The sequence below is a fragment of the Aulonocara sp. 'chitande type north' Nkhata Bay genome, linkage group LG12 (genome assembly GCF_057382095.1).
Source record: "Aulonocara sp. 'chitande type north' Nkhata Bay isolate Kocher_YH1m ecotype deep benthic linkage group LG12, A_spYH_male_GT1.1, whole genome shotgun sequence".
Taxonomy (NCBI): domain Eukaryota; kingdom Metazoa; phylum Chordata; class Actinopteri; order Cichliformes; family Cichlidae; genus Aulonocara; species Aulonocara sp. 'chitande type north' Nkhata Bay.
The window spans coordinates 11880755-11895331 of NC_141355.1; positions in this window are offsets into that span (position 1 = coordinate 11880755).

Here is a 14577-nt window from a genome sequence, read left to right on the forward strand (position 1 = left end):
TATAAGATAAAGCCATAAACATGTTTGTCTGAGTCTTCTATCAAAAGTTACAGCGATTTATATGAAGTGGTTGAAAAACGCTTTATTTCGCCAAGACAATGCGTTTCTCACTGTTACATGCATTTGAATGGGAAACTCGCCTGAAACAAAGTATAGGTTTTCATTATGTGAATAATTTTAAAATCTTAGCTCAAACGGCTGCAAAACCTGTTTGCCCAGCACGGGGATATTGAGTTCTATAAGATAAAGCCATAAACATGTTTGTCTGAGTCTTCTATCAAAAGTTACAGCGATTTATATGAAGTTGTACGAAAACGCTTTATTTCGCCAAGACAGTGTGTTTCTCACTGTTACATGCATTTGAGTGGGAAACTCGCCTGAAACAAAGTATAGGTTTTCATTATGTGAATAATTTTAAAATCTTAGCTCAAACGGCTGCAAAACCTGTTTGCCCAGCACGGGGATATTGAGTTCTATAAGATAAAGCCATAAACATGTTTGTCTGAGTCTTCTATCAAAAGTTACAGCGATTTATATGAAGTTGTACGAAAACGCTTTATTTCGCCAAGACAATGCGTTTCTCACTGTTACATGCATTTGAATGGGAAACTCGCCTGAAACAAAGTATAGGTTTTCATTATGTGAATAATTTTAAAATCTTAGCTCAAACGGCTGCAAAACCTGTTTGCCCAGCACGGGGATATTGAGTTCTATAAGATAAAGCCATAAACATGTTTGTCTGAGTCTTCTATCAAAAGTTACAGCGATTTATATGAAGTGGTTGAAAAACGCTTTATTTCGCCAAGACAATGCGTTTCTCACTGTTACATGCATTTGAATGGGAAACTCGCCTGAAACAAAGTATAGGTTTTCATTATGTGAATAATTTTAAAATCTTAGCTCAAACGGCTGCAAAACCTGTTTGCCCAGCACGGGGATATTGAGTTCTATAAGATAAAGCCATAAACATGTTTGTCTGAGTCTTCTATCAAAAGTTACAGCGATTTATATTGTTGTTCAAAAACGCTTTATTTCGCCAAGACAGTGTGTTTCTCACTGTTAAATGCATTTGAATGGGAAACTCGCCCGAGACAAAGTATAGGTTTTCATTATGTGAATAATTTTAAAATCTTAGCTCAAACGGCTGCAAAACCTGTTTGCCCAGCACGGGGATATTGAGTTCTATAAGATAAAGCCATAAACATGTTTGTCTGAGTCTTCTATCAAAAGTTACAGCGATTTATATGAAGTGGTTGAAAAACGCTTTATTTCGCCAAGACAATGCGTTTCTCACTGTTACATGCATTTGAATGGGAAACTCGCCTGAAACAAAGTATAGGTTTTCATTATGTGAATAATTTTAAAATCTTAGCTCAAACGGCTGCAAAACCTGTTCTGTTTGCCCAGCACGGGGATATTGAGTTCTATAAGATAAAGCCATAAACATGTTTGTCTGAGTCTTCTATCAAAAGTTACAGCGATTTATATGAAGTTGTACGAAAACGCTTTATTTCGCCAAGACAATGCGTTTCTCACTGTTACATGCATTTGAATGGGAAACTCGCCTGAAACAAAGTATAGGTTTTCATTATGTGAATAATTTTCAAATCTTAGCTCAATCGGCTGCAAAACCTGTTTGCCCAGCACGGGGATATTGACTTATATAAGATAAAGCCATAAACATGTTTGTCTGAGTCTTCTATCAAAAGTTACAGCGATTTATATGAAGTTGTTCAAAAACGCTTTATTTCGCCAAGACAATGCGTTTCTCACTGTTACATGCATTTGAATGGGAAACTCGCCCGAGACAAAGTATAGGTTTTCATTATGTGAATAATTTTCAAATCTTAGCTCAATCGGCTGTAAAAACCTGTTTGCCCAGCACGGGGATATTGAGTTCTATAAGATAAAGCCATAAACATGTTTGTCTGAGTCTTCTATCAAAAGTTACAGCGATTTATATGAAGTTGTACGAAAACGCTTTATTTCGCCAAGACAATGCGTTTCTCACTGTTACATGCATTTGAATGGGAAACTCGCCTGAAACAAAGTATAGGTTTTCATTATGTGAATAATTTTAAAATCTTAGCTCAAACGGCTGCAAAACCTGTTTGCCCAGCACGTGGATATTGAGTTCCATAAGATAAAGCCATAAACATGTTTGTCTGAGTCTTCTATCAAAAGTTACAGCGATTTATATGAAGTGGTTGAAAAACGCTTTATTTCGCCAAGACAATGCGTTTCTCACTGTTACATGCATTTGAATGGGAAACTCGCCTGAAACAAAGTATAGGTTTTCATTATGTGAATAATTTTAAAATCTTAGCTCAAACAGCTGCAAAACCTGTTTGCCCAGCACGGGGATATTGAGTTCTATAAGATAAAGCCATAAACATGTTTGTCTGAGTCTTCTATCAAAAGTTACAGCGATTTATATGAAGTTGTACAAAAACGCTTTATTTCGCCAAGACAATGCGTTTCTCACTGTTACATGCATTTGAATGGGAAACTCGCCCGAGACAAAGTATAGGTTTTCATTATGTGAATAATTTTAAAATCTTAGCTCAAACGGCTGCAAAACCTGTTTGCCCAGCACGGGGATATTGAGTTCTATAAGATAAAGCCATAAACATGTTTGTCTGAGTCTTCTATCAAAAGTTACAGCTATTTATATGAAGTTGTTCAAAAACGCTTTATTTCGCCAAGACAATGCGTTTCTCACTGTTACATGCATTTGAATGGGAAACTCGCCTGAAACAAAGTATAGGTTTTCATTATGTGAATAATTTTAAAATCTTAGCTCAAACGGCTGCAAAACCTGTTTGCCCAGCACGGGGATATTGAGTTCTATAAGATAAAGCCATAAACATGTTTGTCTGAGTCTTCTATCAAAAGTTACAGCGATTTATATGAAGTGGTTGAAAAACGCTTTATTTCGCCAAGACAATGCGTTTCTCACTGTTACATGCATTTGAATGGGAAACTCGCCTGAAACAAAGTATAGGTTTTCATTATGTGAATAATTTTAAAATCTTAGCTCAAACGGCTGCAAAACCTGTTTGCCCAGCACGGGGATATTGAGTTCTATAAGATAAAGCCATAAACATGTTTGTCTGAGTCTTCTATCAAAAGTTACAGCGATTTATATGAAGTGGTTGAAAAACGCTTTATTTCGCCAAGACAGTGTGTTTCTCACTGTTACATGCATTTGAATGGGAAACTCGCCCGAGACAAAGTATAGGTTTTCATTATGTGAATAATTTTAAAATCTTAGCTCAAACGGCTGCAAAACCTGTTTGCCCAGCACGGGGATATTGAGTTCTATAAGATAAAGCCATAAACATGTTTGTCTGAGTCTTCTATCAAAAGTTACAGCGATTTATATGAAGTTGTTCAAAAACGCTTTATTTCGCCAAGACAATGCGTTTCTCACTGTTACATGCATTTGAATGGGAAACTCGCCCGAGACAAAGTATAGGTTTTCATTATGTGAATAATTTTCAAATCTTAGCTCAATCGGCTGTAAAAACCTGTTTGCCCAGCACGGGGATATTGAGTTCTATAAGATAAAGCCATAAACATGTTTGTCTGAGTCTTCTATCAAAAGTTACAGCGATTTATATGAAGTTGTACGAAAACGCTTTATTTCGCCAAGACAATGCGTTTCTCACTGTTACATGCATTTGAATGGGAAACTCGCCTGAAACAAAGTATAGGTTTTCATTATGTGAATAATTTTAAAATCTTAGCTCAAACGGCTGCAAAACCTGTTTGCCCAGCACGTGGATATTGAGTTCCATAAGATAAAGCCATAAACATGTTTGTCTGAGTCTTCTATCAAAAGTTACAGCGATTTATATGAAGTGGTTGAAAAACGCTTTATTTCGCCAAGACAATGCGTTTCTCACTGTTACATGCATTTGAATGGGAAACTCGCCTGAAACAAAGTATAGGTTTTCATTATGTGAATAATTTTAAAATCTTAGCTCAAACAGCTGCAAAACCTGTTTGCCCAGCACGGGGATATTGAGTTCTATAAGATAAAGCCATAAACATGTTTGTCTGAGTCTTCTATCAAAAGTTACAGCGATTTATATGAAGTTGTACAAAAACGCTTTATTTCGCCAAGACAATGCGTTTCTCACTGTTACATGCATTTGAATGGGAAACTCGCCCGAGACAAAGTATAGGTTTTCATTATGTGAATAATTTTAAAATCTTAGCTCAAACGGCTGCAAAACCTGTTTGCCCAGCACGGGGATATTGAGTTCTATAAGATAAAGCCATAAACATGTTTGTCTGAGTCTTCTATCAAAAGTTACAGCTATTTATATGAAGTTGTTCAAAAACGCTTTATTTCGCCAAGACAATGCGTTTCTCACTGTTACATGCATTTGAATGGGAAACTCGCCTGAAACAAAGTATAGGTTTTCATTATGTGAATAATTTTAAAATCTTAGCTCAAACGGCTGCAAAACCTGTTTGCCCAGCACGGGGATATTGAGTTCTATAAGATAAAGCCATAAACATGTTTGTCTGAGTCTTCTATCAAAAGTTACAGCGATTTATATGAAGTGGTTGAAAAACGCTTTATTTCGCCAAGACAATGCGTTTCTCACTGTTACATGCATTTGAATGGGAAACTCGCCTGAAACAAAGTATAGGTTTTCATTATGTGAATAATTTTAAAATCTTAGCTCAAACGGCTGCAAAACCTGTTTGCCCAGCACGGGGATATTGAGTTCTATAAGATAAAGCCATAAACATGTTTGTCTGAGTCTTCTATCAAAAGTTACAGCGATTTATATGAAGTGGTTGAAAAACGCTTTATTTCGCCAAGACAGTGTGTTTCTCACTGTTACATGCATTTGAATGGGAAACTCGCCCGAGACAAAGTATAGGTTTTCATTATGTGAATAATTTTAAAATCTTAGCTCAAACGGCTGCAAAACCTGTTTGCCCAGCACGGGGATATTGAGTTCTATAAGATAAAGCCATAAACATGTTTGTCTGAGTCTTCTATCAAAAGTTACAGCGATTTATATGAAGTTGTACGAAAACGCTTTATTTCGCCAAGACAATGCGTTTCTCACTGTTACATGCATTTGAATGGGAAACTCGCCCGAGACAAAGTATAGGTTTTCATTATGTGAATAATTTTAAAATCTTAGCTCAAACGGCTGCAAAACCTGTTTGCCCAGCACGGGGATATTGAGTTCTATAAGATAAAGCCATAAACATGTTTGTCTGAGTCTTCTATCAAAAGTTACAGCGATTTATATGAAGTTGTTCAAAAACGCTTTATTTCGCCAAGACAATGCGTTTCTCACTGTTACATGCATTTGAATGGGAAACTCGCCTGAAACAAAGTATAGGTTTTCATTATGTGAATAATTTTAAAATCTTAGCTCAAACGGCTGCAAAACCTGTTTGCCCAGCACGGGGATATTGAGTTCTATAAGATAAAGCCATAAACATGTTTGTCTGAGTCTTCTATCAAAAGTTACAGCGATTTATATGAAGTGGTTGAAAAACGCTTTATTTCGCCAAGACAGTGTGTTTCTCACTGTTACATGCATTTGAATGGGAAACTCGCCCGAGACAAAGTATAGGTTTTCATTATGTGAATAATTTTAAAATCTTAGCTCAAACGGCTGCAAAACCTGTTTGCCCAGCACGGGGATATTGAGTTCTATAAGATAAAGCCATAAACATGTTTGTCTGAGTCTTCTATCAAAAGTTACAGCGATTTATATGAAGTGGTTGAAAAACGCTTTATTTCGCCAAGACAGTGTGTTTCTCACTGTTACATGCATTTGAATGGGAAACTCGCCCGAGACAAAGTATAGGTTTTCATTATGTGAATAATTTTAAAATCTTAGCTCAAACGGCTGCAAAACCTGTTTGCCCAGCACGGGGATATTGAGTTCTATAAGATAAAGCCATAAACATGTTTGTCTGAGTCTTCTATCAAAAGTTACAGCGATTTATATGAAGTTGTACGAAAACGCTTTATTTCGCCAAGACAATGCGTTTCTCACTGTTACATGCATTTGAATGGGAAACTCGCCCGAGACAAAGTATAGGTTTTCATTATGTGAATAATTTTAAAATCTTAGCTCAAACGGCTGCAAAACCTGTTTGCCCAGCACGGGGATATTGAGTTCTATAAGATAAAGCCATAAACATGTTTGTCTGAGTCTTCTATCAAAAGTTACAGCGATTTATATTGTTGTTCAAAAACGCTTTATTTCGCCAAGACAATGCGTTTCTCACTGTTACATGCATTTGAATGGGAAACTCGCCTGAAACAAAGTATAGGTTTTCATTATGTGAATAATTTTCAAATCTTAGCTCAAACGGCTGCAAAACCTGTTTGCCCAGCACGGGGATATTGAGTTCTATAAGATAAAGCCATAAACATGTTTGTCTGAGTCTTCTATCAAAAGTTACAGCGATTTATATGAAGTTGTTCAAAAACGCTTTATTTCGCCAAGACAATGCGTTTCTCACTGTTACATGCATTTGAATGGGAAACTCGCCTGAAACAAAGTATAGGTTTTCATTATGTGAATAATTTTAAAATCTTAGCTCAAACGGCTGCAAAACCTGTTTGCCCAGCACGGGGATATTGAGTTCTATAAGATAAAGCCATAAACATGTTTGTCTGAGTCTTCTATCAAAAGTTACAGCGATTTATATGAAGTGGTTGAAAAACGCTTTATTTCGCCAAGACAGTGTGTTTCTCACTGTTACATGCATTTGAATGGGAAACTCGCCCGAGACAAAGTATAGGTTTTCATTATGTGAATAATTTTAAAATCTTAGCTCAAACGGCTGCAAAACCTGTTTGCCCAGCACGGGGATATTGAGTTCTATAAGATAAAGCCATAAACATGTTTGTCTGAGTCTTCTATCAAAAGTTACAGCGATTTATATGAAGTTGTACGAAAACGCTTTATTTCGCCAAGACAATGCGTTTCTCACTGTTACATGCATTTGAATGGGAAACTCGCCTGAAACAAAGTATAGGTTTTCATTATGTGAATAATTTTAAAATCTTAGCTCAAACGGCTGCAAAACCTGTTTGCCCAGCACGGGGATATTGAGTTCTATAAGATAAAGCCATAAACATGTTTGTCTGAGTCTTCTATCAAAAGTTACAGCGATTTATATGAAGTTGTACGAAAACGCTTTATTTCGCCAAGACAGTGTGTTTCTCACTGTTACATGCATTTGAGTGGGAAACTCGCCTGAAACAAAGTATAGGTTTTCATTATGTGAATAATTTTAAAATCTTAGCTCAAACGGCTGCAAAACCTGTTTGCCCAGCACGGGGATATTGAGTTCTATAAGATAAAGCCATAAACATGTTTGTCTGAGTCTTCTATCAAAAGTTACAGCGATTTATATGAAGTTGTACGAAAACGCTTTATTTCGCCAAGACAATGCGTTTCTCACTGTTACATGCATTTGAATGGGAAACTCGCCTGAAACAAAGTATAGGTTTTCATTATGTGAATAATTTTAAAATCTTAGCTCAAACGGCTGCAAAACCTGTTTGCCCAGCACGGGGATATTGAGTTCTATAAGATAAAGCCATAAACATGTTTGTCTGAGTCTTCTATCAAAAGTTACAGCGATTTATATGAAGTGGTTGAAAAACGCTTTATTTCGCCAAGACAATGCGTTTCTCACTGTTACATGCATTTGAATGGGAAACTCGCCTGAAACAAAGTATAGGTTTTCATTATGTGAATAATTTTAAAATCTTAGCTCAAACGGCTGCAAAACCTGTTTGCCCAGCACGGGGATATTGAGTTCTATAAGATAAAGCCATAAACATGTTTGTCTGAGTCTTCTATCAAAAGTTACAGCGATTTATATTGTTGTTCAAAAACGCTTTATTTCGCCAAGACAGTGTGTTTCTCACTGTTAAATGCATTTGAATGGGAAACTCGCCCGAGACAAAGTATAGGTTTTCATTATGTGAATAATTTTAAAATCTTAGCTCAAACGGCTGCAAAACCTGTTTGCCCAGCACGGGGATATTGAGTTCTATAAGATAAAGCCATAAACATGTTTGTCTGAGTCTTCTATCAAAAGTTACAGCGATTTATATGAAGTGGTTGAAAAACGCTTTATTTCGCCAAGACAATGCGTTTCTCACTGTTACATGCATTTGAATGGGAAACTCGCCTGAAACAAAGTATAGGTTTTCATTATGTGAATAATTTTAAAATCTTAGCTCAAACGGCTGCAAAACCTGTTTGCCCAGCACGGGGATATTGAGTTCTATAAGATAAAGCCATAAACATGTTTGTCTGAGTCTTCTATCAAAAGTTACAGCGATTTATATGAAGTGGTTGAAAAACGCTTTATTTCGCCAAGACAGTGTGTTTCTCACTGTTACATGCATTTGAATGGGAAACTCGCCCGAGACAAAGTATAGGTTTTCATTATGTGAATAATTTTAAAATCTTAGCTCAAACGGCTGCAAAACCTGTTTGCCCAGCACGGGGATATTGAGTTCTATAAGATAAAGCCATAAACATGTTTGTCTGAGTCTTCTATCAAAAGTTACAGCGATTTATATGAAGTTGTACGAAAACGCTTTATTTCGCCAAGACAATGCGTTTCTCACTGTTACATGCATTTGAATGGGAAACTCGCCTGAAACAAAGTATAGGTTTTCATTATGTGAATAATTTTAAAATCTTAGCTCAAACGGCTGCAAAACCTGTTTGCCCAGCACGGGGATATTGAGTTCTATAAGATAAAGCCATAAACATGTTTGTCTGAGTCTTCTATCAAAAGTTACAGCGATTTATATGAAGTTGTACGAAAACGCTTTATTTCGCCAAGACAGTGTGTTTCTCACTGTTACATGCATTTGAGTGGGAAACTCGCCTGAAACAAAGTATAGGTTTTCATTATGTGAATAATTTTAAAATCTTAGCTCAAACGGCTGCAAAACCTGTTTGCCCAGCACGGGGATATTGAGTTCTATAAGATAAAGCCATAAACATGTTTGTCTGAGTCTTCTATCAAAAGTTACAGCGATTTATATGAAGTGGTTGAAAAACGCTTTATTTCGCCAAGACAATGCGTTTCTCACTGTTACATGCATTTGAATGGGAAACTCGCCTGAAACAAAGTATAGGTTTTCATTATGTGAATAATTTTAAAATCTTAGCTCAAACGGCTGCAAAACCTGTTTGCCCAGCACGGGGATATTGAGTTCTATAAGATAAAGCCATAAACATGTTTGTCTGAGTCTTCTATCAAAAGTTACAGCGATTTATATGAAGTTGTACGAAAACGCTTTATTTCGCCAAGACAATGCGTTTCTCACTGTTACATGCATTTGAATGGGAAACTCGCCTGAAACAAAGTATAGGTTTTCATTATGTGAATAATTTTAAAATCTTAGCTCAAACGGCTGCAAAACCTGTTTGCCCAGCACGGGGATATTGAGTTCTATAAGATAAAGCCATAAACATGTTTGTCTGAGTCTTCTATCAAAAGTTACAGCGATTTATATGAAGTGGTTGAAAAACGCTTTATTTCGCCAAGACAATGCGTTTCTCACTGTTACATGCATTTGAATGGGAAACTCGCCTGAAACAAAGTATAGGTTTTCATTATGTGAATAATTTTAAAATCTTAGCTCAAACGGCTGCAAAACCTGTTTGCCCAGCACGGGGATATTGAGTTCTATAAGATAAAGCCATAAACATGTTTGTCTGAGTCTTCTATCAAAAGTTACAGCGATTTATATTGTTGTTCAAAAACGCTTTATTTCGCCAAGACAGTGTGTTTCTCACTGTTAAATGCATTTGAATGGGAAACTCGCCCGAGACAAAGTATAGGTTTTCATTATGTGAATAATTTTAAAATCTTAGCTCAAACGGCTGCAAAACCTGTTTGCCCAGCACGGGGATATTGAGTTCTATAAGATAAAGCCATAAACATGTTTGTCTGAGTCTTCTATCAAAAGTTACAGCGATTTATATGAAGTGGTTGAAAAACGCTTTATTTCGCCAAGACAATGCGTTTCTCACTGTTACATGCATTTGAATGGGAAACTCGCCTGAAACAAAGTATAGGTTTTCATTATGTGAATAATTTTAAAATCTTAGCTCAAACGGCTGCAAAACCTGTTTGCCCAGCACGGGGATATTGAGTTCTATAAGATAAAGCCATAAACATGTTTGTCTGAGTCTTCTATCAAAAGTTACAGCGATTTATATTGTTGTTCAAAAACGCTTTATTTCGCCAAGACAATGCGTTTCTCACTGTTACATGCATTTGAATGGGAAACTCGCCTGAAACAAAGTATAGGTTTTCATTATGTGAATAATTTTAAAATCTTAGCTCAAACGGCTGCAAAACCTGTTTGCCCAGCACGGGGATATTGAGTTCTATAAGATAAAGCCATAAACATGTTTGTCTGAGTCTTCTATCAAAAGTTACAGCGATTTATATTGTTGTTCAAAAACGCTTTATTTCGCCAAGACAGTGTGTTTCTCACTGTTAAATGCATTTGAATGGGAAACTCGCCCGAGACAAAGTATAGGTTTTCATTATGTGAATAATTTTAAAATCTTATCTCAAACGGCTGCAAAACCTGTTTGCCCAGCACGGGGATATTGAGTTCTATAAGATAAAGCCATAAACATGTTTGTCTGAGTCTTCTATCAAAAGTTACAGCGATTTATATGAAGTTGTTGAAAAACGCTTTATTTCGCCAAGACAATGCGTTTCTCACTGTTACATGCATTTGAATGGGAAACTCGCCTGAAACAAAGTATAGGTTTTCATTATGTGAATAATTTTAAAATCTTAGCTCAAACGGCTGCAAAACCTGTTTGCCCAGCACGGGGATATTGAGTTCTATAAGATAAAGCCATAAACATGTTTGTCTGAGTCTTCTATCAAAAGTTACAGCGATTTATATGAAGTGGTTGAAAAACGCTTTATTTCGCCAAGACAATGCGTTTCTCACTGTTACATGCATTTGAATGGGAAACTCGCCTGAAACAAAGTATAGGTTTTCATTATGTGAATAATTTTAAAATCTTAGCTCAAACGGCTGCAAAACCTGTTTGCCCAGCACGGGGATATTGAGTTCTATAAGATAAAGCCATAAACATGTTTGTCTGAGTCTTCTATCAAAAGTTACAGCGATTTATATTGTTGTTCAAAAACGCTTTATTTCGCCAAGACAATGCGTTTCTCACTGTTACATGCATTTGAATGGGAAACTCGCCTGAAACAAAGTATAGGTTTTCATTATGTGAATAATTTTAAAATCTTAGCTCAAACGGCTGCAAAACCTGTTTGCCCAGCACGGGGATATTGAGTTCTATAAGATAAAGCCATAAACATGTTTGTCTGAGTCTTCTATCAAAAGTTACAGCGATTTATATGAAGTGGTTGAAAAACGCTTTATTTCGCCAAGACAGTGTGTTTCTCACTGTTACATGCATTTGAATGGGAAACTCGCCCGAGACAAAGTATAGGTTTTCATTATGTGAATAATTTTAAAATCTTAGCTCAAACGGCTGCAAAACCTGTTTGCCCAGCACGGGGATATTGAGTTCTATAAGATAAAGCCATAAACATGTTTGTCTGAGTCTTCTATCAAAAGTTACAGCGATTTATATGAAGTTGTTCAAAAACGCTTTATTTCGCCAAGACAATGCGTTTCTCACTGTTACATGCATTTGAATGGGAAACTCGCCTGAAACAAAGTATAGGTTTTCATTATGTGAATAATTTTAAAATCTTAGCTCAAACGGCTGCAAAACCTGTTTGCCCAGCACGGGGATATTGAGTTCTATAAGATAAAGCCATAAACATGTTTGTCAGAGTCTTCTATCAAAAGTTACAGCGATTTATATGAAGTGGTTGAAAAACGCTTTATTTCGCCAAGACAGTGTGTTTCTCACTGTTACATGCATTTGAATGGGAAACTCGCCTGAAACAAAGTATAGGTTTTCATTATGTGAATAATTTTAAAATCTTAGCTCAAACGGCTGCAAAACCTGTTTGCCCAGCACGGGGATATTGAGTTCTATAAGATAAAGCCATAAACATGTTTGTCTGAGTCTTCTATCAAAAGTTACAGCGATTTATATTGTTGTTCAAAAACGCTTTATTTCGCCAAGACAATGCGTTTCTCACTGTTACATGCATTTGAATGGGAAACTCGCCTGAAACAAAGTATAGGTTTTCATTATGTGAATAATTTTAAAATCTTAGCTCAAACGGCTGCAAAACCTGTTTGCCCAGCACGGGGATATTGAGTTCTATAAGATAAAGCCATAAACATGTTTGTCTGAGTCTTCTATCAAAAGTTACAGCGATTTATATGAAGTGGTTGAAAAACGCTTTATTTCGCCAAGACAGTGTGTTTCTCACTGTTACATGCATTTGAATGGGAAACTCGCCCGAGACAAAGTATAGGTTTTCATTATGTGAATAATTTTAAAATCTTAGCTCAAACGGCTGCAAAACCTGTTTGCCCAGCACGGGGATATTGAGTTCTATAAGATAAAGCCATAAACATGTTTGTCTGAGTCTTCTATCAAAAGTTACAGCGATTTATATGAAGTTGTTCAAAAACGCTTTATTTCGCCAAGACAATGCGTTTCTCACTGTTACATGCATTTGAATGGGAAACTCGCCTGAAACAAAGTATAGGTTTTCATTATGTGAATAATTTTAAAATCTTAGCTCAAACGGCTGCAAAACCTGTTTGCCCAGCACGGGGATATTGAGTTCTATAAGATAAAGCCATAAACATGTTTGTCAGAGTCTTCTATCAAAAGTTACAGCGATTTATATGAAGTGGTTGAAAAACGCTTTATTTCGCCAAGACAGTGTGTTTCTCACTGTTACATGCATTTGAATGGGAAACTCGCCTGAAACAAAGTATAGGTTTTCATTATGTGAATAATTTTAAAATCTTAGCTCAAACGGCTGCAAAACCTGTTTGCCCAGCACGGGGATATTGAGTTCTATAAGATAAAGCCATAAACATGTTTGTCTGAGTCTTCTATCAAAAGTTACAGCGATTTATATGAAGTTGTACGAAAACGCTTTATTTCGCCAAGACAATGCGTTTCTCACTGTTACATGCATTTGAATGGGAAACTCGCCCGAGACAAAGTATAGGTTTTCATTATGTGAATAATTTTAAAATCTTAGCTCAAACGGCTGCAAAACCTGTTTGCCCAGCACGGGGATATTGAGTTCTATAAGATAAAGCCATAAACATGTTTGTCTGAGTCTTCTATCAAAAGTTACAGCGATTTATATGAAGTGGTTGAAAAACGCTTTATTTCGCCAAGACAGTGTGTTTCTCACTGTTACATGCATTTGAATGGGAAACTCGCCTGAAACAAAGTATAGGTTTTCATTATGTGAATAATTTTAAAATCTTAGCTCAAACGGCTGCAAAACCTGTTTGCCCAGCACGGGGATATTGAGTTCCATAAGATAAAGCCATAAACATGTTTGTCTGAGTCTTCTATCAAAAGTTACAGCGATTTATATGAAGTGGTTGAAAAACGCTTTATTTCGCCAAGACAATGCGTTTCTCACTGTTACATGCATTTGAATGGGAAACTCGCCTGAAACAAAGTATAGGTTTTCATTATGTGAATAATTTTAAAATCTTAGCTCAAACGGCTGCAAAACCTGTTTGCCCAGCACGGGGATATTGAGTTCTATAAGATAAAGCCATAAACATGTTTGTCTGAGTCTTCTATCAAAAGTTACAGCGATTTATATGAAGTTGTACAAAAACGCTTTATTTCGCCAAGACAATGCGTTTCTCACTGTTACATGCATTTGAATGGGAAACTCGCCCGAGACAAAGTATAGGTTTTCATTATGTGAATAATTTTAAAATCTTAGCTCAAACGGCTGCAAAACCTGTTTGCCCAGCACGGGGATATTGAGTTCTATAAGATAAAGCCATAAACATGTTTGTCTGAGTCTTCTATCAAAAGTTACAGCTATTTATATGAAGTTGTTCAAAAACGCTTTATTTCGCCAAGACAATGCGTTTCTCACTGTTACATGCATTTGAATGGGAAACTCGCCTGAAACAAAGTATAGGTTTTCATTATGTGAATAATTTTAAAATCTTAGCTCAAACGGCTGCAAAACCTGTTTTCCCAGCACGGGGACCTTGAGTTCTATAAGATAAAGCCATAAACATGTGTATACGAGTCTTCTATCAAAAGTTACAGCTATTTATATGAAGTGGTTGAAAAACGCTTTATTTCGCCAAGACAGTGTGTTTCTCACTGTTACATGCATTTGAATGGGAAACTCGCCTGAAACAAAGTATAGGTTTTCATTATGTGAATAATTTTAAAATCTTAGCTCAAACGGCTGCAAAACCTGTTTTCCCAGCACGGGGACCTTGAGTTCTATAAGATAAAGCCATAAACATGTGTATACGAGTCTTCTATCAAAAGTTACAGCTATTTATATGAAGTGGTTGAAAAACGCTTTATTTCGCCAAGACAGTGTGTTTCTCACTGTTACATGCATTTGAAT